The sequence below is a fragment of the Colletes latitarsis genome, unplaced genomic scaffold, assembly GCF_051014445.1.
Source record: "Colletes latitarsis isolate SP2378_abdomen unplaced genomic scaffold, iyColLati1 scaffold0013, whole genome shotgun sequence".
In the NCBI taxonomy this organism is placed as follows: Eukaryota; Metazoa; Arthropoda; class Insecta; order Hymenoptera; family Colletidae; genus Colletes; species Colletes latitarsis.
Genome location: NW_027488368.1, coordinates 26071260 through 26097024, shown reverse-complemented (window position 1 = coordinate 26097024; position 25765 = coordinate 26071260).

Here is a 25765-nt window from a genome sequence, read left to right as displayed (position 1 = left end):
TCGGCGTTATCCTCTAAAATATTAATCGGAACCAGGTTTAGTTGACTGTTGCAGTGTGGTACCGCATTACTACGTGATCCAAATAAGAAAAAGACCAGGATCTGTCCAACAAGTATGCTAAAAATGCGAAAGTATGAGGCAGATGATTGCAAATTCCAGACGCAACCCAGACCTAACCGGTGTCATCCTCTAAAATATTGATCGAATACAGGTTGAATTGACTATCTCAGTGTGATACCACATTGGTCCGTGATCCTAACCAGAAAAAAACCCCGTATCTGGCCATTCAAGTATGCGAGAGATGCGAAAGTATGAGGTAGATGATGGCAAATACCAGACCTAACCCAGACATAATCGGTGTTATCCTCTAAAAATCGAATTCAGGTGGAATTGACTATTTCTGTGTGGCACCACATTAATACGTGATCCTAACAAGAAAAAACCCCAGGATCTGGCCAGCAAGTATGCGAAAAATGCGAAAGTATGAGGCAGATGATTGCAAATACCAGAACTAACCCAGACATAACCGGCGTTATCCTCGAAAATATTAGTCGGAACCAGGTTTAATTGACTGTTTCACTGTGGCACCACATTACTACGTGATCCAAATAAGAAAAAGACCGGGATAAGTTCAACAAGTATGCGAAAAATGCCAATGTATGAGGCAGATGATGGCAGGTACCAGACCTAACCCAGACATAACCGGCGTTATCCTCTAAAATATTAATCGGAACCAGGTTTAATTGCCTGCTTCAGTGTGGTACCAATGTTACTACGTGATCCAAATCAGAAAAAGCCCAGGATCTGTCCAACAAGTATGCTAAAAATGCGAAAGTATGAGGCACATGATTGCAAATACCAGAACTAACCCTGACATAACCGGTGTTATCCTCTAAAATATTGATCGAATCCAGGAGAAATTGACTACTTCTGTGTGGCACCACATTAATACGTGATCCTAACAAGAAAAAACCCAGGATCTGGCCGACTAGTATGCGCAAAATGCGAAAGTATGAGGCAGATGATTGCAAATACCAGAACTAACCCCGAGATAACCGGCGTTATCCTCGAAAATATTAATCGGAACCAGGTTCTAGTGACTATTTCAGTGTGGTACCACATTACTACGTGATCCAATCCAGAAAAAGCCCAGGTTCTGGCCATTCAAGTTTGCGAAAAATGCGAAAGTATGAGCTAGATGTTGGCAAATACCAGACCTAACCCAGACATAACCGGTGTTATCCTCTAAAAATCGAATCCAGGTGGAATTGACTATTTCTGTGTGGCACCACATTAATACGTGTTCCTAACGAGAAAAAAACCCATGATCTGGCCAACAAGTATGCGAGAAATGCGAAAGTATGAGGCAGATGATTGCAAATACCAGAACTAACCCAGACATAACCGGCGTTATCCTCGAAAATATTAATCGGAACCAGGCTTAATTGACTGTTTCACTGTGGTACCACATTACTACGTGATCCGAATCAGAAAATGCCCACGAGCTGGCCTACAGGAATGCGTATGATGCGAAAGTATGTGGCAGATTATTGCAAATACCAGACGTAATCCAGACCTAACCGGTGTCATCCTCTAAAATATTGATCGAATACAGGTTGAATTGACTATCTCAGTGTGGTACCACATTGGTCCGTGATCCTAACCGGAAAAAAGCCCCGGCTCTGGCCATTCAAGTATGCGAAAGATGCGAAAGTATGAGCTAGATGATGGCAAATACCAGACCTAACCCAGACATAATCGGCGTTATCCTCTAAAATATTAATCGGAACCAGGTTTAGTTGACTGTTGCAGTGTGGTACCGCATTACTACGTGATCCAAATAAGAAAAAGACCAGGATCTGTCCAACAAGTATGCTAAAAATGCGAAAGTATGAGGCAGATGATTGCAAATTCCAGACGCAACCCAGACCTAACCGGTGTCATCCTCTAAAATATTGATCGAATACAGGTTGAATTGACTATCTCAGTGTGATACCACATTGGTCCGTGATCCTAACCAGAAAAAAACCCCGTATCTGGCCATTCAAGTATGCGAGAGTTGCGAAAGTATGAGCTAGATGATGGCAAATACCAGACCTAACCCAGACATAATCGGTGTTATCCTCTAAAAATCGAATTCAAGTGGAATTGACTATTTCTGTGTGGCACCACATTAATACGTGATCCTAACAAGAAAAAACCCCAGGATCTGGCCAGCAAGTATGCGAAAAATGCGAAAGTATGAGGCAGATGATGGCAGGTACCAGACCTAACACAGACATAACCGGCGTTATCCTCTAAAATATTAATCGGAACCAGGTTTAATTGCCTGCTTCAGTGTGGTACCAATGTTACTACGTGATCCAAATCAGAAAAAGCCCAGGATCTGTCCAACAAGTATGCTAAAAATGCGAAAGTATGAGGCACATGATTGCAAATACCAGAACTAACCCTGACATAACCGGTGTTATCCTCTAAAATATTGATCGAATCCAGGTGAAATTGACTACTTCTGTGTGGCACCACATTAATACGTGATCCTAACAAGAAAAAACCCAGGATCTGGCCGACAAGTATGCGCAAAATGCGAAAGTATGAGGCAGATGATTGCAAATACCAGAACTAACCCCGAGATAACCGGCGTTATCCTCGAAAATATTAATCGGAACCAGGTTCTAGTGACTATTTCAGTGTGGTACCACATTACTACGTGATCCAATCCAGAAAGAGCCCAGGTTCTGGCCATTCAAGTTAGCAAAAAATGCGAAAGTATGAGCTAGATGATGGCAAATACCAGACCTAACCCAGACATAACCGGTGTTATCCTCTAAAAATCGAATCCAGGTGGAATTGACTATTTCTGTGTGGCACCACATAAATACGTGATCCTGAGAAGAAAAAAACCCAGGATCTGGCCGGGAAGTATGCGAAAAATGCGAAAGTATGAGGCAGATGATTGCAAATACCAGAACTAACCCAGACATATCCGGCGTTATCCTCGAAAATATTAATCGGAACCAGGTTCTAGTGACTATTTCAGTGTGGTACCACATTACTACGTGATCCAATCCAGAAAAAGCCCAGGTTCAGGCCATTCAAATTTGCAAAAAATGCGAAAGTATGAGCTAGATGATGGCAAATACCAGACCTAACCCAGACATAACCGGTGTTATCCTCTAAAAATCGAATCCAGGTGGAATTGACTATTTCTGTGTGGCACCACGTAAATACGTGATCCTAAGAAAAAAAAAACCCAGGATCTGGCCGGGAAGTATGCGAAAAATGCGAAAGTATGAGGCAGATGATTGCAAATACCAGAACTAACCCAGACATAACCGGCGTTATCCTCGAAAATATTAATCGGAACCAGGTTCTAGTGACTATTTCAGTGTGGTACCACATTACTACGTGATCCAATCCAGAAAAAGCCCAGGTTCTGGCCATTCAAGTTTGCACAAAATGCGAAAGTTTGAGCTAGATGATGGCAAATACCAGAACTAACCCGGACATAACCGGCGTTATCCTCGAAAATATTAATCGGAACCAGGTTTAATTGACGGTTTCACTGTGGTACCACATTACTACGTGATCCAAATCAGAAAAAGCCCAGGATCTGGCCAACAAGTATGCGAAAAATGCGAAAGTATGAGGCAGATGATTGCAAATACCAGACGTTACCCAGGCATAACCGGTGTTATCCTCCAAAATATTGATCGAATCCAGGTGAAATTGACTATTTCTGTGTGGCACCACATTAATACGTGATCGTAACCAAAACAAAACCCAGGATATGGCCATTCAAGTATACGATAAATGCGAAAGTATGAGGCAGATGATTGCAAGTACCAGAACTGACCCCGACATAACCGGCGTTATCCTCGAAAATATTAATCGGAACCAGGTTCTAGTGACTATTTCAGTGTGCTACCACATTACTACGTGATCCAATCCAGAAAAAGCCCAGGTTCTGGCCATTCAAGTTTGCGAGAGATGCGAAAGTATGAGCTAGATGATGGCAAGTACCAGACGTTACCCAGGCATAACCGGTGTTATCCTCCAAAATATTGATCGAATCCAGGTGAAATTGACTATTTCTGTGTGGCACCACATTAATACGTGATCCTAACAAGAAAAAAACCCAGGATCTGGCCGACAAGTATGCGCAAATAGCGAAAGTATGAGGCAGATGATTGCAAATACCAGAACTAACCCTGACATAACCGGAGTCATCCTCGACAATATTAATCGGAACCAGGTTCTGGTGACTATTTCAGCGTGGTACCACATTACTACGTGATCTAATCCAGAAAAAGCCCAGGATCTGGCCATTCATGTTTGCGAAAAATGCGAAAGTATGAGCTAGATGTTGGCAAATACCAGACCTAACCCAGACATAACCGGTGTTATCCTCTAAAAATCGAATCCAGGTGGAATTGACTATTTCAGAGTGGCACCACATTAATACGTGTTCCTAACAAGAAAAAAACCGAGGATCTGGCCGGCAAGTATGCGAAAAATGCGAACGTATGAGGCAGATGATTGCAAATACCAGAACTAACCCAGACATAACCGGCGTTATCCTCGAAAATATTAATCGGAACCAGGTTTAATTGACTGTTTCACTGTGGCACCAAAATTACTACGTGATCCAAATAAGAAAAAGAACGGGATCAGTTCAACAAGTATGCGAAAAATGCGAATGTATGAGGCAGATGATGGCAAGTACCAGACCTAACCCAGACATAACCGGTGTTATCCTCCAAAATATTGATCGAATCCAGGTGAAATTGACTATTTCTGTGTGGCACCACATTAATACGTGATCCTAACAAGAAAAAAACCCAGGATCTGGCCAGCAAGTATGCGAAAAATGCGAAAGTATGAGGCAGATTATTGCAAATACCAGAACTAACCCAGACATAACCGGCGTTATCCTCGAAAATATTAATCGGAACCAGGTTTAATTGACGGTTTCACTGTGGTACCACATTACTACGTGATCCAAATCAGAAAAAGCCCAGGATCTGGCCAACAAGTATGCGAAAAATGCGAAAGTATGAGGCAGATGATTGCAAATACCAGACGTTACCCAGGCATAACCGGTGTTATCCTCCAAAATATTGATCGAATCCAGGTGAAATTGACTATTTCTGTGTGGCACCACATTAATACGTGATCCTAACAAGAAAAAAACCCAGGATCTGGCCGACAAGTATGCGCAAATAGCGAAAGTATGAGGCAGATGATTGCAAATACCAGACGTTACCCAGGCATAACCGGTGTTATCCTCTAAAATATAGATCGGAACCAGGTTTAATTGACTGCTTCAGTGTGGAACCACATTAATACGTGATAGTAACCAAAACAAAACCCAGGATATGGCCATTCAAGTATACGATAAATGCGAAAGTATGAGGCAGATGATTGCAAGTACCAGAACTGACCCCGACATAACCGGCGTTATCCTCGAAAATATTAATCGGAACCAGGTTCTAGTGACTATTTCAGTGTGCTACCACATTACTAAGTGATCCAATCCAGAAAAAGCCCAGGTTCTGGCCATTCAAGTTTGCAAAAAATGCGAAAGTATGAGCTAGATGATGGCAAGTACCAGACGTTACCCAGGCATAACCGGTGTTATCCTCCAAAATATTGATCGAATCCAGGTGAAATTGACTATTTCTGTGTGGCACCACATTAATACGTGATCCTAACAAGAAAAAAACCCAGGATCTGGCCGACAAGTATGCGCAAATAGCGAAAGTATGAGGCAGATGATTGCAAATACCAGAACTAACCCTGACATAACCGGAGTTATCCTCGACAATATTAATCGGAACCAGGTTCTGGTGACTATTTCAGCGTGGTACCACATTACTACGTGATCCAATCCAGAAGAAGCCCAGGATCTGGCCATTCATGTTTGCGAAAAATGCGAAAGTATGAGCTAGATGTTGGCAAATACCAGACCTAACCCAGACATAACCGGTGTTATCCTCTAAAAATCGAATCCAGGTGGAATTGACTATTTCTGAGTGGCACCACATTAATACGTGTTCCTAACAAGAAAAAAACCGAGGATCTGGCCGGCAAGTATGCGAAAAATGCGAAAGTATGAGGCAGATGATTGCAAATACCAGAACTAACCCAGACATAACCGGCGTTATCCTCGAAAAAATTAATCGGAACCAGGTTTAATTGACTATTTCACTGTGGTACCACATTACTACGTGATCCGAATCAGAAAATGCCCACGAGCTGGCCTACAGGAATGCGTATGATGCGAAAGTATCTGGCAGATTATTGCAAATACCAGACGAAATCCAGACCTAACCGTTGTCATCCTCTAAAATGTTGATCGAATACAGGTTGAATTGACTATCTCCGTGTGGTACCACATTGGTCCGTGATCCTAACCAGAAAAAAGCCCCGGCTCTGGCCATTCAAGTATGCGAAAGATGCGAAAGTATGAGGCAGATGATTGCAAATACCAGAACCAACCCCGACATAACCGGCGTTATCCTCGAAAATATTAATCGGAACCAGGTTCTAGTGACTATTTCAGTGTGGTACCACATTACTACGTGATCCAATCCAGAAAAAGCCCAGGATCTGGCCATTCAAGTTTGCAAAAAATGCGAAAGTATGAGCTAGATGATGGCAAATACAAGACCTAACCCAGACATAACCGGTGTTATCCTCTAAAAATCGAATCCAGGTGGAATTGACTATTTCTGTGCGGCACCACATAAATACGTGATCCTAAGAAGAAAAAAACCCAGGATCTGGCCGGGAAGAATGCGAAAAATGCGAAAGTATGAGGCAGATGATTGCAAATACCAGAACTAACCCAGACATAACCGGCGTTATCCTCGAAAATATTAATCGGAACCAGGTTTAGTTGACTGTTACAATGTGGTACCGCATTACTACGTGATCCAAATCAGAAAAAGACCAGGATCTGGCCGACAAGTATGCGCAAAATGCGAAAGTATGAGGCTGATGATTGCAAATACCAGACGTTACCCAGGCATAACCGGTGTTATCCTCCAAAATATTGATCGAATCCAGGTGAAATTGACTATTTCTGTGTGGCACCACATTAATACGTGATCCTAACAAGAAAAAAACCCAGGATCTGGCCGGCAAGTATGCGAAAAATGCGAAAGTATGAGGCAGATGATTGCAAATACCAGAACTAACCCAGACATAACCGGCGTTATCCTCGAAAATATTAATCGGAACCAGGTTTAATTGACTGTTTCACTGTGGTACCACATTACTACGTGATCCGAATCAGAAAATGCCCACGAGCTGGCCTACAGGAATGCGTATGATGCGAAAGTATCTGGCAGATTATTGCAAATACCAGACTTAACCCTGACATAACCGGCGTTATCCTCGGAAATATTAATCGGAACCAGGTTCTAGTGACTATTTCAGTGTGGTACCACATTACTACGTGATCCAATCCAGAAAAAGCCCAGGATCAGGCCATTCAAGTTTGCAAAAAATGCGAAAGTATGAGCTAGATGATGGCAAATACCAGACCTAACCCAGACATAACCGGTGTTATCCTCTAAAAATCGAATCCAGGTGGAATTGACTATTTCTGTGCGGCACCACATAAATACGTGATCCTAAGAAGAAAAAAACCCAGGATCTGGCCGGGAAGAATGCGAAAAATGCGAAAGTATGAGGCAGATGATTGCAAATACCAGAACTAACCCAGACATAACCGGCGTTATCCTCGAAAATATTAATCGGAACCAGGTTTAATTGACTGTTACAATGTGGTACCGCATTACTACGTGATCCAAATAAGAAACAGACCAGGATCTGTCCAACAAGTATGCTAAAAATGCGAAAGTATGAGGCAGATGATTGCAAATACCAGACGTTACCCAGGCATAACCGGTGTTATCCTCCAAAATATTGATCGAATCCAGTTGAAATTGACTATTTCTGTGTGGCACCACATTAATACGTGATCCTAACAAGAAAAAAACCCAGGATCTGGCCGACAAGTATGCGCAAATAGCGAAAGTATGAGGCAGATGATTGCAAACACCAGAACTAACCCTGACATAACCGGAGTTATCCTCGAAAATATTAATCGGAACCAGGTTCTGGTGACTATTTCAGTGTGGTACCACATTACTACGTGATCCAATCCAGAAAAAGCCCAGGTTCTGGCCACTCAAGTTTGCAAAAAATGCGAAAGTATGAGCTAGATGATGGCAAATACCAGACCTAACCCAGACATAACCGGTGTTATCCTCTAAAAATCGAATCCAGGTGGAATTGACTATTTCTGTGTGGCACCACATTAATACGTGATCCTGACAAGAAAAAAAGCCAGGATCTGGCTGGCAAGTATGCGAAAAATGCGAAAGTATGAGGCAGATTATTGCAAATACCAGAACTAACCCAGACATAACCGGCGTTATCCTCGAAAATATTAATCGGAACCAGGTTTAATTGACGGTGCACTGTGGTACCACATTACTACGTGATCCAAATCAGAAAAAGCCCAGGATCTGGCCAACAGGTATGCGAAAAATGCGAAAGTATGAGGCAGATGATTGCAAATACCAGACGTTACCCAGGCATAACCGGTGTTATCCTCCAAAATATTGATCGAATCCAGGTGAAATTGACTATTTCTGTGTGGCACCACATTAATACGTGATCCTAACAAGAAAAAACCCAGGATCTGGCCGACAAGTATGCGCAAAATGCGAAAGTATGAGGCAGAAGATAGCAAATACCAGAACTAACCCCGACATAACCGGCGTTATCCTCGAAAATATTAATCGGAACCAGGTTCTTGTGACTATTTCAGTGTGGTACCACATTACTACGTGATCCAATCCATAAAAAGCCCAGGATCTGGCCATTCAAGTTTGCGAAAAATGCGAAAGTATGAGCTAGATGTTGGCAAATACCAGACCTAACCCAGACATAACCGGTGTTATCCTCTAAAAATCGAATCCAGGTGGAATTGACTATTTCTGTGTGGCACCACATTAATACGTGTTCCTAACAATAAAAAAACCCAGGATCTGGCCGGCAAGTATGCGAAAAATGCGAAAGTATGAGGCAGATGATTGCAAATACCAGAACTAACCCAGACATAACCGGCGTTATCCTCGAAAATATTAATCGGAACCAGGTTTAATTGACTGTTTCACTGAGGTACCACATTACTACGTGATCCGAATCAGAAAATGCCCACGAGCTGGCCTACAGGAATGCGTATGATGCGAAAGTATCTGGCAGATTATTGCAAATACCAGACGCAATCCAGACCTAACCGGTGTCATCCTCTAAAATATTGATCGAATACAGGTTGAATTGACTATCTCCGTGTGGTACCACATTGGTCCGTGATCCTAACCAGAAAAAAGCCCCGGCTCTGGCCATTCAAGTATGCGAAAGATGCGAAAGTATGAGGCAGATGATTGCAAATACCAGAACCAACCCCGACATAACCGGCATTATCCTCGAAAATATTAATCGGAACCAGGTTCTAGTGACTATTTCAGTGTGGTACCACATTACTACGTGATCCAATCCAGAAAAAGCCCAGGATCTGGCCATTCAAGTTTGCAAAAAATGCGAAAGTATGAGCTAGATGATGGCAAATACCAGACCTAACCCAGACATAACCGGTGTTATCCTCTAAAATATTAATCGGAACCAGGTTTAGTTGACTGTTGCAGTGTGGTACCGCATTACTACGTGATCCAAATAAGAAAAAGACCAGGATCTGTCCAACAAGTATGCTAAAAATGCGAAAGTATGAGGCAGATGATTGCAAATTCCAGACGCAACCCAGACCTAACCGGTGTCATCCTCTAAAATATTGATCGAATACAGGTTGAATTGACTATCTCAGTGTGATACCACATTGGTCCGTGATCCTAACCAGAAAAAAACCCCGTATCTGGCCATTCAAGTATGCGAGAGATGCGAAAGTATGAGCTAGATGATGGCAAATACCAGACCTAACCCAGACATAATCGGTGTTATCCTCTAAAAATCGAATTCAGGTGGAATTGACTATTTCTGTGTGGCACCACATTAATACGTGATCCTAACAAGAAAAAACCCCAGGATCTGGCCAGCAAGTATGCGAAAAATGCGAAAGTATGAGGCAGATGATTGCAAATACCAGAACTAACCCAGACATAACCGGCGTTATCCTCGAAAATATTAGTCGGAACCAGGTTTAATTGACTGTTTCACTGTGGCACCACATTACTACGTGATCCAAATAAGAAAAAGACCGGGATAAGTTCAACAAGTATGCGAAAAATGCCAATGTATGAGGCAGATGATGGCAGGTACCAGACCTAACCCAGACATAACCGGCGTTATCCTCTAAAATATTAATCGGAACCAGGTTTAATTGCCTGCTTCAGTGTGGTACCAATGTTACTACGTGATCCAAATCAGAAAAAGCCCAGGATCTGTCCAACAAGTATGCTAAAAATGCGAAAGTATGAGGCACATGATTGCAAATACCAGAACTAACCCTGACATAACCGGTGTTATCCTCTAAAATATTGATCGAATCCAGGAGAAATTGACTACTTCTGTGTGGCACCACATTAATACGTGATCCTAACAAGAAAAAACCCAGGATCTGGCCGACAAGTATGCGCAAAATGCGAAAGTATGAGGCAGATGATTGCAAATACCAGAACTAACCCCGAGATAACCGGCGTTATCCTCGAAAATATTAATCGGAACCAGGTTCTAGTGACTATTTCAGTGTGGTACCACATTACTACGTGATCCAATCCAGAAAAAGCCCAGGTTCTGGCCATTCAAGTTTGCGAAAAATGCGAAAGTATGAGCTAGATGTTGGCAAATACCAGACCTAACCCAGACATAACCGGTGTTATCCTCTAAAAATCGAATCCAGGTGGAATTGACTATTTCTGTGTGGCACCACATTAATACGTGTTCCTAACGAGAAAAAAACCCATGATCTGGCCAACAAGTATGCGAGAAATGCGAAAGTATGAGGCAGATGATTGCAAATACCAGAACTAACCCAGACATAACCGGCGTTATCCTCGAAAATATTAATCGGAACCAGGCTTAATTGACTGTTTCACTGTGGTACCACATTACTACGTGATCCGAATCAGAAAATGCCCACGAGCTGGCCTACAGGAATGCGTATGATGCGAAAGTATGTGGCAGATTATTGCAAATACCAGACGTAATCCAGACCTAACCGGTGTCATCCTCTAAAATATTGATCGAATACAGGTTGAATTGACTATCTCAGTGTGGTACCACATTGGTCCGTGATCCTAACCGGAAAAAAGCCCCGTCTCTGGCCATTCAAGTATGCGAAAGATGCGAAAGTATGAGCTAGATGATGGCAAATACCAGACCTAACCCAGACATAATCGGCGTTATCCTCTAAAATATTAATCGGAACCAGGTTTAGTTGACTGTTGCAGTGTGGTACCGCATTACTACGTGATCCAAATAAGAAAAAGACCAGGATCTGTCCAACAAGTATGCTAAAAATGCGAAAGTATGAGGCAGATGATTGCAAATTCCAGACGCAACCCAGACCTAACCGGTGTCATCCTCTAAAATATTGATCGAATACAGGTTGAATTGACTATCTCAGTGTGATACCACATTGGTCCGTGATCCTAACCAGAAAAAAACCCCGTATCTGGCCATTCAAGTATGCGAGAGTTGCGAAAGTATGAGCTAGATGATGGCAAATACCAGACCTAACCCAGACATAATCGGTGTTATCCTCTAAAAATCGAATTCAGGTGGAATTGACTATTTCTGTGTGGCACCACATTAATACGTGATCCTAACAAGAAAAAACCCCAGGATCTGGCCAGCAAGTATGCGAAAAATGCGAAAGTATGAGGCAGATGATGGCAGGTACCAGACCTAACCCAGACATAACCGGCGTTATCCTCTAAAATATTAATCGGAACCAGGTTTAATTGCCTGCTTCAGTGTGGTACCAATGTTACTACGTGATCCAAATCAGAAAAAGCCCAGGATCTGTCCAACAAGTATGCTAAAAATGCGAAAGTATGAGGCACATGATTGCAAATACCAGAACTAACCCTGACATAACCGGTGTTATCCTCTAAAATATTGATCGAATCCAGGTGAAATTGACTACTTCTGTGTGGCACCACATTAATACGTGATCCTAACAAGAAAAAACCCAGGATCTGGCCGACAAGTATGCGCAAAATGCGAAAGTATGAGGCAGATGATTGCAAATACCAGAACTAACCCCGAGATAACCGGCGTTATCCTCGAAAATATTAATCGGAACCAGGTTCTAGTGACTATTTCAGTGTGGTACCACATTACTACGTGATCCAATCCAGAAAGAGCCCAGGTTCTGGCCATTCAAGTTAGCAAAAAATGCGAAAGTATGAGCTAGATGATGGCAAATACCAGACCTAACCCAGACATAACCGGTGTTATCCTCTAAAAATCGAATCCAGGTGGAATTGACTATTTCTGTGTGGCACCACATAAATACGTGATCCTGAGAAGAAAAAAACCCAGGATCTGGCCGGGAAGTATGCGAAAAATGCGAAAGTATGAGGCAGATGATTGCAAATACCAGAACTAACCCAGACATATCCGGCGTTATCCTCGAAAATATTAATCGGAACCAGGTTCTAGTGACTATTTCAGTGTGGTACCACATTACTACGTGATCCAATCCAGAAAAAGCCCAGGTTCAGGCCATTCAAATTTGCAAAAAATGCGAAAGTATGAGCTAGATGATGGCAAATACCAGACCTAACCCAGACATAACCGGTGTTATCCTCTAAAAATCGAATCCAGGTGGAATTGACTATTTCTGTGTGGCACCACGTAAATACGTGATCCTAAGAAAAAAAAAACCCAGGATCTGGCCGGGAAGTATGTGAAAAATGCGAAAGTATGAGGCAGATGATTGCAAATACCAGAACTAACCCAGACATAACCGGCGTTATCCTCGAAAATATTAATCGGAACCAGGTTCTAGTGACTATTTCAGTGTGGTACCACATTACTACGTGATCCAATCCAGAAAAAGCCCAGGTTCTGGCCATTCAAGTTTGCACAAAATGCGAAAGTTTGAGCTAGATGATGGCAAATACCAGAACTAACCCGGACATAACCGGCGTTATCCTCGAAAATATTAATCGGAACCAGGTTTAATTGACGGTTTCACTGTGGTACCACATTACTACGTGATCCAAATCAGAAAAAGCCCAGGATCTGGCCAACAAGTATGCGAAAAATGCGAAAGTATGAGGCAGATGATTGCAAATACCAGACGTTACCCAGGCATAACCGGTGTTATCCTCCAAAATATTGATCGAATCCAGGTGAAATTGACTATTTCTGTGTGGCACCACATTAATACGTGATCGTAACCAAAACAAAACCCAGGATATGGCCATTCAAGTATACGATAAATGCGAAAGTATGAGGCAGATGATTGCAAGTACCAGAACTGACCCCGACATAACCGGCGTTATCCTCGAAAATATTAATCGGAACCAGGTTCTAGTGACTATTTCAGTGTGCTACCACATTACTACGTGATCCAATCCAGAAAAAGCCCAGGTTCTGGCCATTCAAGTTTGCGAGAGATGCGAAAGTATGAGCTAGATGATGGCAAGTACCAGACGTTACCCAGGCATAACCGGTGTTATCCTCCAAAATATTGATCGAATCCAGGTGAAATTGACTATTTCTGTGTGGCACCACATTAATACGTGATCCTAACAAGAAAAAAACCCAGGATCTGGCCGACAAGTATGCGCAAATAGCGAAAGTATGAGGCAGATGATTGCAAATACCAGAACTAACCCTGACATAACCGGAGTCATCCTCGACAATATTAATCGGAACCAGGTTCTGGTGACTATTTCAGCGTGGTACCACATTACTACGTGATCTAATCCAGAAAAAGCCCAGGATCTGGCCATTCATGTTTGCGAAAAATGCGAAAGTATGAGCTAGATGTTGGCAAATACCAGACCTAACCCAGACATAACCGGTGTTATCCTCTAAAAATCGAATCCAGGTGGAATTGACTATTTCAGAGTGGCACCACATTAATACGTGTTCCTAACAAGAAAAAAACCGAGGATCTGGCCGGCAAGTATGCGAAAAATGCGAAAGTATGAGGCAGATGATTGCAAATACCAGAACTAACCCAGACATAACCGGCGTTATCCTCGAAAATATTAATCGGAACCAGGTTTAATTGACTGTTTCACTGTGGCACCAAAATTACTACGTGATCCAAATAAGAAAAAGAACGGGATCAGTTCAACAAGTATGCGAAAAATGCGAATGTATGAGGCAGATGATGGCAAGTACCAGACCTAACCCAGACATAACCGGTGTTATCCTCTAAAAATCGAATTCAGGTGGAATTGACTATTTCTGTGTGGCACCCCATTAATACGTGATCCTAACAAGAAAAAAACCCAGGATCTGGCCAGCAAGTATGCGAAAAATGCGAAAGTATGAGGCAGATTATTGCAAATACCAGAACTAACCCAGACATAACCGGCGTTATCCTCGAAAATATTAATCGGAACCAGGTTTAATTGACGGTTTCACTGTGGTACCACATTACTACGTGATCCAAATCAGAAAAAGCCCAGGATCTGGCCAACAAGTATGCGAAAAATGCGAAAGTATGAGGCAGATGATTGCAAATACCAGACGTTACCCAGGCATAACCGGTGTTATCCTCCAAAATATTGATCGAATCCAGGTGAAATTGACTATTTCTGTGTGGCACCACATTAATACGTTATCCTAACAAGAAAAAAACCCAGGATCTGGCCGACAAGTATGCGCAAATAGCGAAAGCATGAGGCAGATGATTGCAAATACCAGACGTTACCCAGGCATAACCGGTGTTATCCTCCAAAATATTGATCGAATCCAGGTGAAATTGACTATTTCTGTGTGGCACCACATTAATACGTGATCCTAACAAGAAAAAAACCCAGGATCTGGCCGACAAGTATGCGCAAATAGCGAAAGTATGAGGCAGATGATGGCAGGTACCAGACCTAACCCAGACATAACCGGCGTTATCCTCTAAAATATTAATCGGAACCAGGTTTAATTGCCTGCTTCAGTGTGGTACCAATGTTACTACGTGATCCAAATCAGAAAAAGCCCAGGATCTGTCCAAGAAGTATGCTAAAAATGCGAAAGTATGAGGCACATGATTGCAAATACCAGAACTAACCCTGACATAACCGGTGTTATCCTCTAAAATATTAATCGGAACCAGGTTTAATTGACTGTTTCACTGTGGCACCACATTACTACGTGATCCAAATAAGAAAAAGAACGGGATCAGTTCAACAAGTATGCGAAAAATGCGAATGTATGAGGCAGATGATGGCAAGTACCAGACCTAACCCAGACATAACCGGCGTTATCCTCTAAAATATTAATCGGAACCAGGTTTAATTGCCTGCTTCAGTGTGGTACCAATATTACTACGTGATCCAAATCAGAAAAAGCCCAGGATCTGTCCAACAAGTATGGTAAAAATGCGAAAGTATGAGGCACATGATTGCAAATACCAGAACTAACCCTGACATAACCGGTGTTATCCTCTAAAATATAGATCGGAACCAGGTTTAATTGACTGCTTCAGTGTGGAACCACATTAATACGTGATCGTAACCAAAATAAAACCCAGGATATGGCCATTCAAGTATACGATAAATGCGAAAGTATGAGGCAGATGATTGCAAGTACCAGAACTGACCCCGACATAACCGGCGTTATCCTCGAAAATATTAATCGGAACCAGGTTCTAGTGACTATTTCAGTGTGCTACCACATTACTACGTGATCCAATCCAGAAAAAGCCCAGGTTCTGGCCATTCAAGTTTGCAAAAAATGCGAAAGTATGAGCTAGATGATGGCAAGTACCAGACGTTACCCAGGCATAACCGGTGTTATCCTCCAAAATATTGATCGAATCCAGGTGAAATTGACTATTTCTGTGTGGCACCACATTAATACGTGATCCTAACAAGAAAAAAACCCAGGATCTGGCCGACAAGTATGCGCAAATAGCGAAAGTATGAGGCAGATGATTGCAAATACCAGAACTAACCCTGACATAACCGGAGTTATCCTCGACAATATTAATCGGAACCAGGTTCTGGTGACTATTTCAGCGTGGTACCACATTACTACGTGATCCAATCCAGAAGAAGCCCAGGATCTGGCCATTCATGTTTGCGAAAAATGCGAAAGTATGAGCTAGATGTTGGCAAATACCAGACCTAACCCAGACATAACCGGTGTTATCCTCTAAAAATCGAATCCAGGTGGAATTGACTATTTCTGAGTGGCACCACATTAATACGTGTTCCTAACAAGAAAAAAACCGAGGATCTGGCCGGCAAGTATGCGAAAAATGCGAAAGTATGAGGCAGATGATTGCAAATACCAGAACTAACCCAGACATAACCGGCGTTATCCTCGAAAAAATTAATCGGAACCAGGTTTAATTGACTATTTCACTGTGGTACCACATTACTACGTGATCCGAATCAGAAAATGCCCACGAGCTGGCCTACAGGAATGCGTATGATGCGAAAGTATCTGGCAGATTATTGCAAATACCAGACGAAATCCAGACCTAACCGTTGTCATCCTCTAAAATGTTGATCGAATACAGGTTGAATTGACTATCTCCGTGTGGTACCACATTGGTCCGTGATCCTAACCAGAAAAAAGCCCCGGCTCTGGCCATTCAAGTATGCGAAAGATGCGAAAGTATGAGGCAGATGATTGCAAATACCAGAACCAACCCCGACATAACCGGCGTTATCCTCGAAAATATTAATCGGAACCAGGTTCTAGTGACTATTTCAGTGTGGTACCACATTACTACGTGATCCAATCCAGAAAAAGCCCAGGATCTGGCCATTCAAGTTTGCAAAAAATGCGAAAGTATGAGCTAGATGATGGCAAATACAAGACCTAACCCAGACATAACCGGTGTTATCCTCTAAAAATCGAATCCAGGTGGAATTGACTATTTCTGTGCGGCACCACATAAATACGTGATCCTAAGAAGAAATAAACCCAGGATCTGGCCGGGAAGAATGCGAAAAATGCGAAAGTATGAGGCAGATGATTGCAAATACCAGAACTAACCCAGACATAACCGGCGTTATCCTCGAAAATATTAATCGGAACCAGGTTTAGTTGACTGTTACAATGTGGTACCGCATTACTACGTGATCCAAATCAGAAAAAGCCCAGGATCTGGCCGACAAGTATGCGCAAAATGCGAAAGTATGAGGCTGATGATTGCAAATACCAGACGTTACCCAGGCATAACCGGTGTTATCCTCCAAAATATTGATCGAATCCAGGTGAAATTGACTATTTCTGTGTGGCACCACATTAATACGTGATCCTAACAAGAAAAAAACCCAGGATCTGGCCGGCAAGTATGCGAAAAATGCGAAAGTATGAGGCAGATGATTGCAAATACCAGAACTAACCCAGACATAACCGGCGTTAACCTCGAAAATATTAATCGGAACCAGGTTTAATTGACTGTTTCACTGTGGTACCACATTACTACGTGATCCGAATCAGAAAATGCCCACGAGCTGGCCTACAGGAATGCGTATGATGCGAAAGTATCTGGCAGATTATTGCAAATACCAGACTTAACCCTGACATAACCGGCGTTATCCTCGAAAATATTAATCGGAACCAGGTTCTAGTGACTATTTCAGTGTGGTACCACATTACTACGTGATCCAATCCAGAAAAAGCCCAGGATCAGGCCATTCAAGTTTGCAAAAAATGCGAAAGTATGAGCTAGATGATGGCAAATACCAGACCTAACCCAGACATAACCGGTGTTATCCTCTAAAAATCGAATCCAGGTGGAATTGACTATTTCTGTGCGGCACCACATAAATACGTGATCCTAAGAAGAAAAAAACCCAGGATCTGGCCGGGAAGAATGCGAAAAATGCGAAAGTATGAGGCAGATGATTGCAAATACCAGAACTAACCCAGACATAACCGGCGTTATCCTCGAAAATATTAATCGGAACCAGGTTTAATTGACTGTTACAATGTGGTACCGCATTACTACGTGATCCAAATAAGAAACAGACCAGGATCTGTCCAACAAGTATGCTAAAAATGCGAAAGTATGAGGCAGTTGATTGCAAATACCAGACGTTACCCAGGCATAACCGGTGTTATCCTCCAAAATATTGATCGAATCCAGTTGAAATTGACTATTTCTGTGTGGCACCACATTAATACGTGATCCTAACAAGAAAAAAACCCAGGATCTGGCCGACAAGTATGCGCAAATAGCGAAAGTATGAGGCAGATGATTGCAAACACCAGAACTAACCCTGACATAACCGGAGTTATCCTCGAAAATATTAATCGGAACCAGGTTCTGGTGACTATTTCAGTGTGGTACCACATTACTACGTGATCCAATCCAGAAAAAGCCCAGGTTCTGGCCACTCAAGTTTGCAAAAAATGCGAAAGTATGAGCTAGATGATGGCAAATACCAGACCTAACCCAGACATAACCGGTGTTATCCTCTAAAAATCGAATCCAGGTGGAATTGACTATTTCTGTGTGGCACCACATTAATACGTGATCCTGACAAGAAAAAAAGCCAGGATCTGGCTGGCAAGTATGCGAAAAATGCGAAAGTATGAGGCAGATTATTGCAAATACCAGAACTAACCCAGACATAACCGGCGTTATCCTCGAAAATATTAATCGGAACCAGGTTTAATTGACGGTGCACTGTGGTACCACATTACTACGTGATCCAAATCAGAAAAAGCCCAGGATCTGGCCAACAGGTATGCGAAAAATGCGAAAGTATGAGGCAGATGATTGCAAATACCAGACGTTACCCAGGCATAACCGGTGTTATCCTCCAAAATATTGATCGAATCCAGGTGAAATTGACTATTTCTGTGTGGCACCACATTAATACGTGATCCTAACAAGAAAAAACCCAGGATCTGGCCGACAAGTATGCGCAAAATGCGAAAGTATGAGGCAGAAGATAGCAAATACCAGAACTAACCCCGACATAACCGGCGTTATCCTCGAAAATATTAATCGGAACCATGTTCTTGTGACTATTTCAGTGTGGTACCACATTACTACGTGATCCAATCCATAAAAAGCCCAGGATCTGGCCATTCAAGTTTGCGAAAAATGCGAAAGTATGAGCTAGATGTTGGCAAATACCAGACCTAACCCAGACATAACCGGTGTTATCCTCTAAAAATCGAATCCAGGTGGAATTGACTATTTCTGTGTGGCACCACATTAATACGTGTTCCTAACAATAAAAAAACCCAGGATCTGGCCGGTAAGTATGCGAAAAATGCGAAAGTATGAGGCAGATGATTGCAAATACCAGAACTAACCCAGACATAACCGGCGTTATCCTCGAAAATATTAATCGGAACCAGGTTTAATTGACTGTTTCACTGAGGTACCACATTACTACGTGATCCGAATCAGAAAATGCCCACGAGCTGGCCTACAGGAATGCGTATGATGCGAAAGTATCTGGCAGATTATTGCAAATACCAGACGCAATCCAGACCTAACCGGTGTCATCCTCTAAAATATTGATCGAATACAGGTTGAATTGACTATCTCCGTGTGGTACCACATTGGTCCGTGATCCTAACCAGAAAAAAGCCCCGGCTCTGGCCATTCAAGTATGCGAAAGATGCGAAAGTATGAGGCAGATGATTGCAAATACCAGAACCAACCCCGACATAACCGGCATTATCCTCGAAAATATTAATCGGAACCAGGTTCTAGTGACTATTTCAGTGTGGTACCACATTACTACGTGATCCAATCCAGAAAAAGCCCAGGATCTGGCCATTCAAGTTTGCAAAAAATGCGAAAGTATGAGCTAGATGATGGCAAATACCAGACCTAACCCAGACATAACCGGTGTTATCCTCTAAAAATCGAATCCAGGTGGAATTGACTATTTCTGTGCGGCACCACATAAATACGTGATCCTAAGAAGAAAAAAACCCAGGATCTGGCCGACAAGTATGCGCAAAATGCGAAAGTATGAGGCAGATGATTGCAAATACCAGAACTAACCCCGACATAACCGGCGTTATCCTCGAAAATATTAATCGGAACCAGGTTCTAGTGACTATTTCAGTGTGGTACCACATTACTACGTGATCCAATCCAGAAAAAGCCCAGGTTCTGGCCATTCAAGTTTGCAAAAAATGCGAAAGTATGAGCTAGATGATGGCAAATACCAGACCTAACCCAGACATAACCGGTGTTATCCTCTAAAAATCGAATCCAGGTGGAATTGACTATTTCTGTGTGGCACCACATTAATACGTGATCCTAACAAGAAAAAAAGCCAGGATCTGGCTGGCAAGTATGCGAAAAATGCGAAAGTATGAGGCAGATGATTGCAAATACCAGAACTAACCCAGACATAACCGGCGTTATCCTCGAAAATATTAATCGGAACCAGGTTTAATTGACGGTTTCACTGTGGTACCACATTACTACGTGATCCAAATCAGAAAAAGCCCAGGATCTGGCCAACAAGTATGCGAAAACTGCGAAAGTATGAGGCAGATGATTGCAAATACCAGACGTTACCCAGGCATAACCGGTGTTATCCTCCAAAATATTGATCGAATCCAGGTGAAATTGACTATTTCTGTGTGGCACCACATTAATACGTGATCCTAACAAGAAAAAACCCAGGATCTGGCCGACAAGTATGCGCAAAATGCGAAAGTATGAGGCAGAGAATAGCAAATACCAGACCTAACCCAGACATAACCGGTGTTATCCTCTAAAAATCGAATCCAGGTGGAATTGACTATTTCTGTGCGGCACCACATAAATACGTGATCCTAAGAAGAAAAAAACCCAGGATCTGGCCGGGAAGAATGCGAAAAATGCGAAAGTATGAGGCAGATGATTGCAAATACCAGAACTAACCCAGACATAACCGGTGATATCCTCGAAAATATTAATCGGAACCAGGTTTAATTGACTGTTACATTGTGGTACCGCATTACTACGTGATCCAAATAAGAAAAAGACCAGGATCTGTCCAACAAGTATGCTAAAAATGCGAAAGTATGAGGCAGATGATTGCAAATACCAGACGCAACCCAGACCTAACCGGTGTCATCCTCTAAAATATTGATCGAATACAGGTTGAATTGACTATCTCAGTGTGGTACCACATTGGTCCGTGATCCTAACCAGAAAAAAACCCCGTATCTGGCCATTCAAGTATGCGAGAGATGCGAAAGTAAGAGCTAGATGATGGCAAATACTAGACCTAACCCAGACATAATCGTCGTTATCCTCTAAAATATTAATCGGAACCAGGTTTAGTTGACTGTTGCAGTGTGGTAACACATTACTACGTGATCAAAAACCGAAAAAGCCGAGGTTCTGGCTATTCAAGTATGCGAAAAATGCGAAAGTGTGAGCCAGATGATTGCAAATACCAGTACTAACCCAGACAAAACCGGCGTTATCCTTGAAAATGTTAATCGGAACAAGGTTTAATTGACTGTTTCACGGTGGTACCACATTACTACGTGATCCAAATCAGAAAAAGTCTAGGATCTGGCCATCAAGTATTTGATAAATGCGAAAGTATGAGGCAGATGATTGCAAATACAAGACGTAAACCAGACATAACCGGTGTTATCCTCTAAAATATTGATCGAATCCAGGTGAAATTGACTATTTCTGTGTGGCACCACATTAATACGTGATCCTAACAAGAAAATGACCCAGGATCTCGCCGGCAAGTATGCGAAAAATGCGAAACTATGAGGCAGATGATTGCAAATACCAGAACCAACCCCGACATAACCGGCGTTATCCTCGAAAACACTAATCGGAACCAGGTTTAATTGACGGTTTCACTGTGGTACCACATTACTACTTGATCCAAATCAGAAAAAGCCCAGGATCTGGCCAACAAGTATGCGAAAAATGCGAAAGTATGAGGCAGATGATTACAAATACCAGACGATACCCAGGCATAACCGGTGTTATCCTCCAAAATATTGATCGAATCCAGGTGAAATTGACTATTTCTGTGTGGCACCACATTAATACGTGATCCTAACAAGAAAATGACCCAGGATCTGGCCTGCAAGTATGCGAAAAATGCGAAAGTATGAGGCAGATGATTGCAAATACCAGAACTGACCCAGACATAACAAGCGTTATCCTCGAAAATATTAATCGGAACCAGGTTTAATTGACTGTTTCACTGTGGCACCACATTACTACGCGATCCAAATAAGAAAAAGACCGGGATCAGTTCAACAAGTATGCGAAAAATGCGAATGTATGAGGCAGATGATGGCAAGTACCAGACCTAACACAGACATAACCGGCGTTATCCTCTAAAATATTAATCGGAACCAGGTTTAATTGCCTGCTTCAGTGTGGTACCAATATTACTACCTGATCCAAACCAGAAAAAGCCCAGGATCTGGCCAACAAGTATGCGAAAAATGCGAAAGTATGAGGCAGATGATTACAAATACCAGACGTTACCCAGGCATAACCGGTGTTATCCTCCAAAATATTGATCGAATCCAGGTGAAATTGACTATTTCTGTGTGGCACCACATTAATACGTGATCCTAACAAGAAAAAAACCCAGGATCTGGCCGACAAGTATGCGCAAATGGCGAAAGTATGAGGCAAATGATTGCAAATACCAGAACTAACCCTGACATAACCGGAGTTATCCTCGAAAATATTAATCGGAACCAGGTTCTGGTGACTATTTCAGTGTGGTACCACATTACTACGTGATCCAATCCAGAAAAAGCCCAGGATCAGGCCATTCAAGTTTGCAAAAAATGCGAAAGTATGAGCTAGATGATGGCAAATACCAGACCTAACCCAGACATAACCGGTGTTATCCTCTAAAAATCGAATCCAGGTGGAATTGACTATTTCTGTGCAGCACCACATAAATACGTGATCCTAAGAAGAAAAAAACCCAGAATCTGGCCGGGAAGAATGCGAAAAATGCGAAAGTATGAGGCAGATGATTGCAAATACCAGAACTAACCCAGACATAACCGGCGTTATCCTCGAAAATATTAATCGGAACCAGGTTTAATTGACTGTTTCACTGTGGTACCGCATTACTACGTGATCCAAATAAGAAAAAGACCAGGAACTGGCCATTCAAGTTTGCGAAAAATGCGAAAGTATGAGCTAGATGTTGGCAAATACCAGACCTAAACCAGACATAACCGGTGTTATCCTCTAAAAATCGAATCCAGGTGGAATTGACTATTTCTGTGTGGCACCACATTAATACGTGTTCCTAACAAGAAAAAAACCCAGGATCTGGCCGGCAAGTATGCGAAAAATGCGAAAGTATAACTAGATGATGGGAAATACCAGACCTAACCCAGCCATAACCGCCGTTCTCCTCTAAAATATTAATCGCAACCTGGTTGAATTGACTGTTTCACTGTGGTACCACATTACTACGTGATCCGAATCAGAAAATGCCCACGAGCTGGCCTACAGGAATGGGTATGATGCGAAAGTATCTGGCAGATTATTGCAAATACCAGACGCAATCCAGACCTAATCGGTGTCATCCTCTAAAATATTGATCGAATACAGGTTGAATTGACTATCTCCGTGTGGTACCACATTGGTCCGTGATCCTAACCAGAAAAAAGCCCCGGCTCTGGCCATTCAAGTATGCGAAAGATGCGAAAGTATGAGGCAGATGATTGCAAATACCAGAACCAACCCCGACATAACCGGCGTTATCCTCGAAAATATTAATCGGAACCAGGTTCTAGTGACTATTTCAGTGTGGTACCACATTACTACGTGATCCCAAAAAGAAAAAGACCAGGATCTGTCCAACAGGTAAGCTAAAAATGCGAAAGTATGAGCTAGATGATTGCAAATACCAGAACTAACCCAGACATAACCGGCGTTATCCTCGAAAATATTAATCGGAACCAGGTTTAATTGACTGTTTCACTGTGGTACCACATAACTACGTGATCCAAACCAGAAAAAGCCCAGGATCTGTCCATTCAAGTTTGCGAAAAATGCGACAGTATGAGCTAGATGATGGCAAATACCAGACCTATCCCAGGCATATCCGCCGTTCTCCTCTAAAATATTAATCACAACCTGGTTGAATTGACTGTTTCGGTGTGGTACCACATTACTACGTGATCCAAACCAGAAAATACCCAGGATCTGGCCATTCAAGTTTGCGAAAAATGCGAAAGTATGAACTAGATGATGGGAAATACCAGACCTAGCCCAGACATAACCGCTGTTCTCCTCTAAAATATTAATCGGAACCTGGTTGAATTGACTGTTTCGGTGTGGTACCACATTACTACGTGATCCAATCCAGAAAATACCCAGGATCTGGCCAACAAGTAAGCGGAAAATACGAAAGTTTGAGCCAGATGATTGCAAATACGACAACTAACGCTGACATAACCGGCGTTATCCTCAAAAATATTAATCGGACCAGGTTTAATTGATTGCTTCAGTGTGGTACCACATTACTGCGTGATCCGAATCAGAAAATGCCCAGGAGCTGGCCTACATGAATGCGAAAGATCCGAAAGTATGAGGCAGATGATTGCAAATACCAGACGTAACCCAGACATAACCGCTGTCATCCTCCAAAATATTGATCGAATACAGGTTGAATTGACTATTTCAGTGTGGCACCACATTAATACGTGATCCTAACCAGAAAAAAACCCAGGATCTGGCTATTCAAGTAAGCGAAAAATGCGAATGTATGAGGCAGATGATTGCAAATACCATACGTAACACAGACATAACCGGTGTTATCCTCTAAAATATTGATCGAATCCAGGAGGAATGACTATTTCTGTAGGGCACTACATCAATACGCGATCCTAACAAGAAAACAACCCAGGATCTGTCCCACAAGTATGCGGATAATGCGAAAGTGTGCGGCAGATGATTGCAAATACCAGACGCAACCCAGACATAACCGGTGTTATCCTCTAAAGTATTATTCGGAACCAGGTTCTATTGACTGCTTCACTGTGGTACCACTTTACTACGTGATCCAAATCAGAAAAAACCCAGGATCTGTCCATTCAAGTAAGCGAAAAATGCGAATGTATGAGCTAGATGATGGCAAATACCAGACCTAACCCAGACTTAACCGGCGTTCTCCTCTAAAATATTAATCGGAACCAGGTTCTATTGACTATTTCAGTGTGGTACCACATTACTACGAGATCCAGACCAGAAGAAACCCAGGATCTGGCCAACAAGTAAGCGGAAAATACGAAAGTATGAGCCAGATGATTGCAAATACCACAACTAACCCAGACATAACCGGCGTTATACTCAAAAATATTAATCGGAACCAGGTTTAATTGACTGCTTCAGTGTGGTACCACTTTACTACGTGATCCGAATCGGAAAATGCCCAGGAGCTGGCCTACAGGAATGCGAAAGATGCGAAAGTATGAGGCAGATGATTGCAAATACCAGACGCAACCCAGACCTAACAGGTGTTATCATCTAAAATATTGATAGAATCCAGGTGGAATTGACTATTTCTGTGTGGCACCACGTTAATACGTTATCCAAATGAGAAAAAGA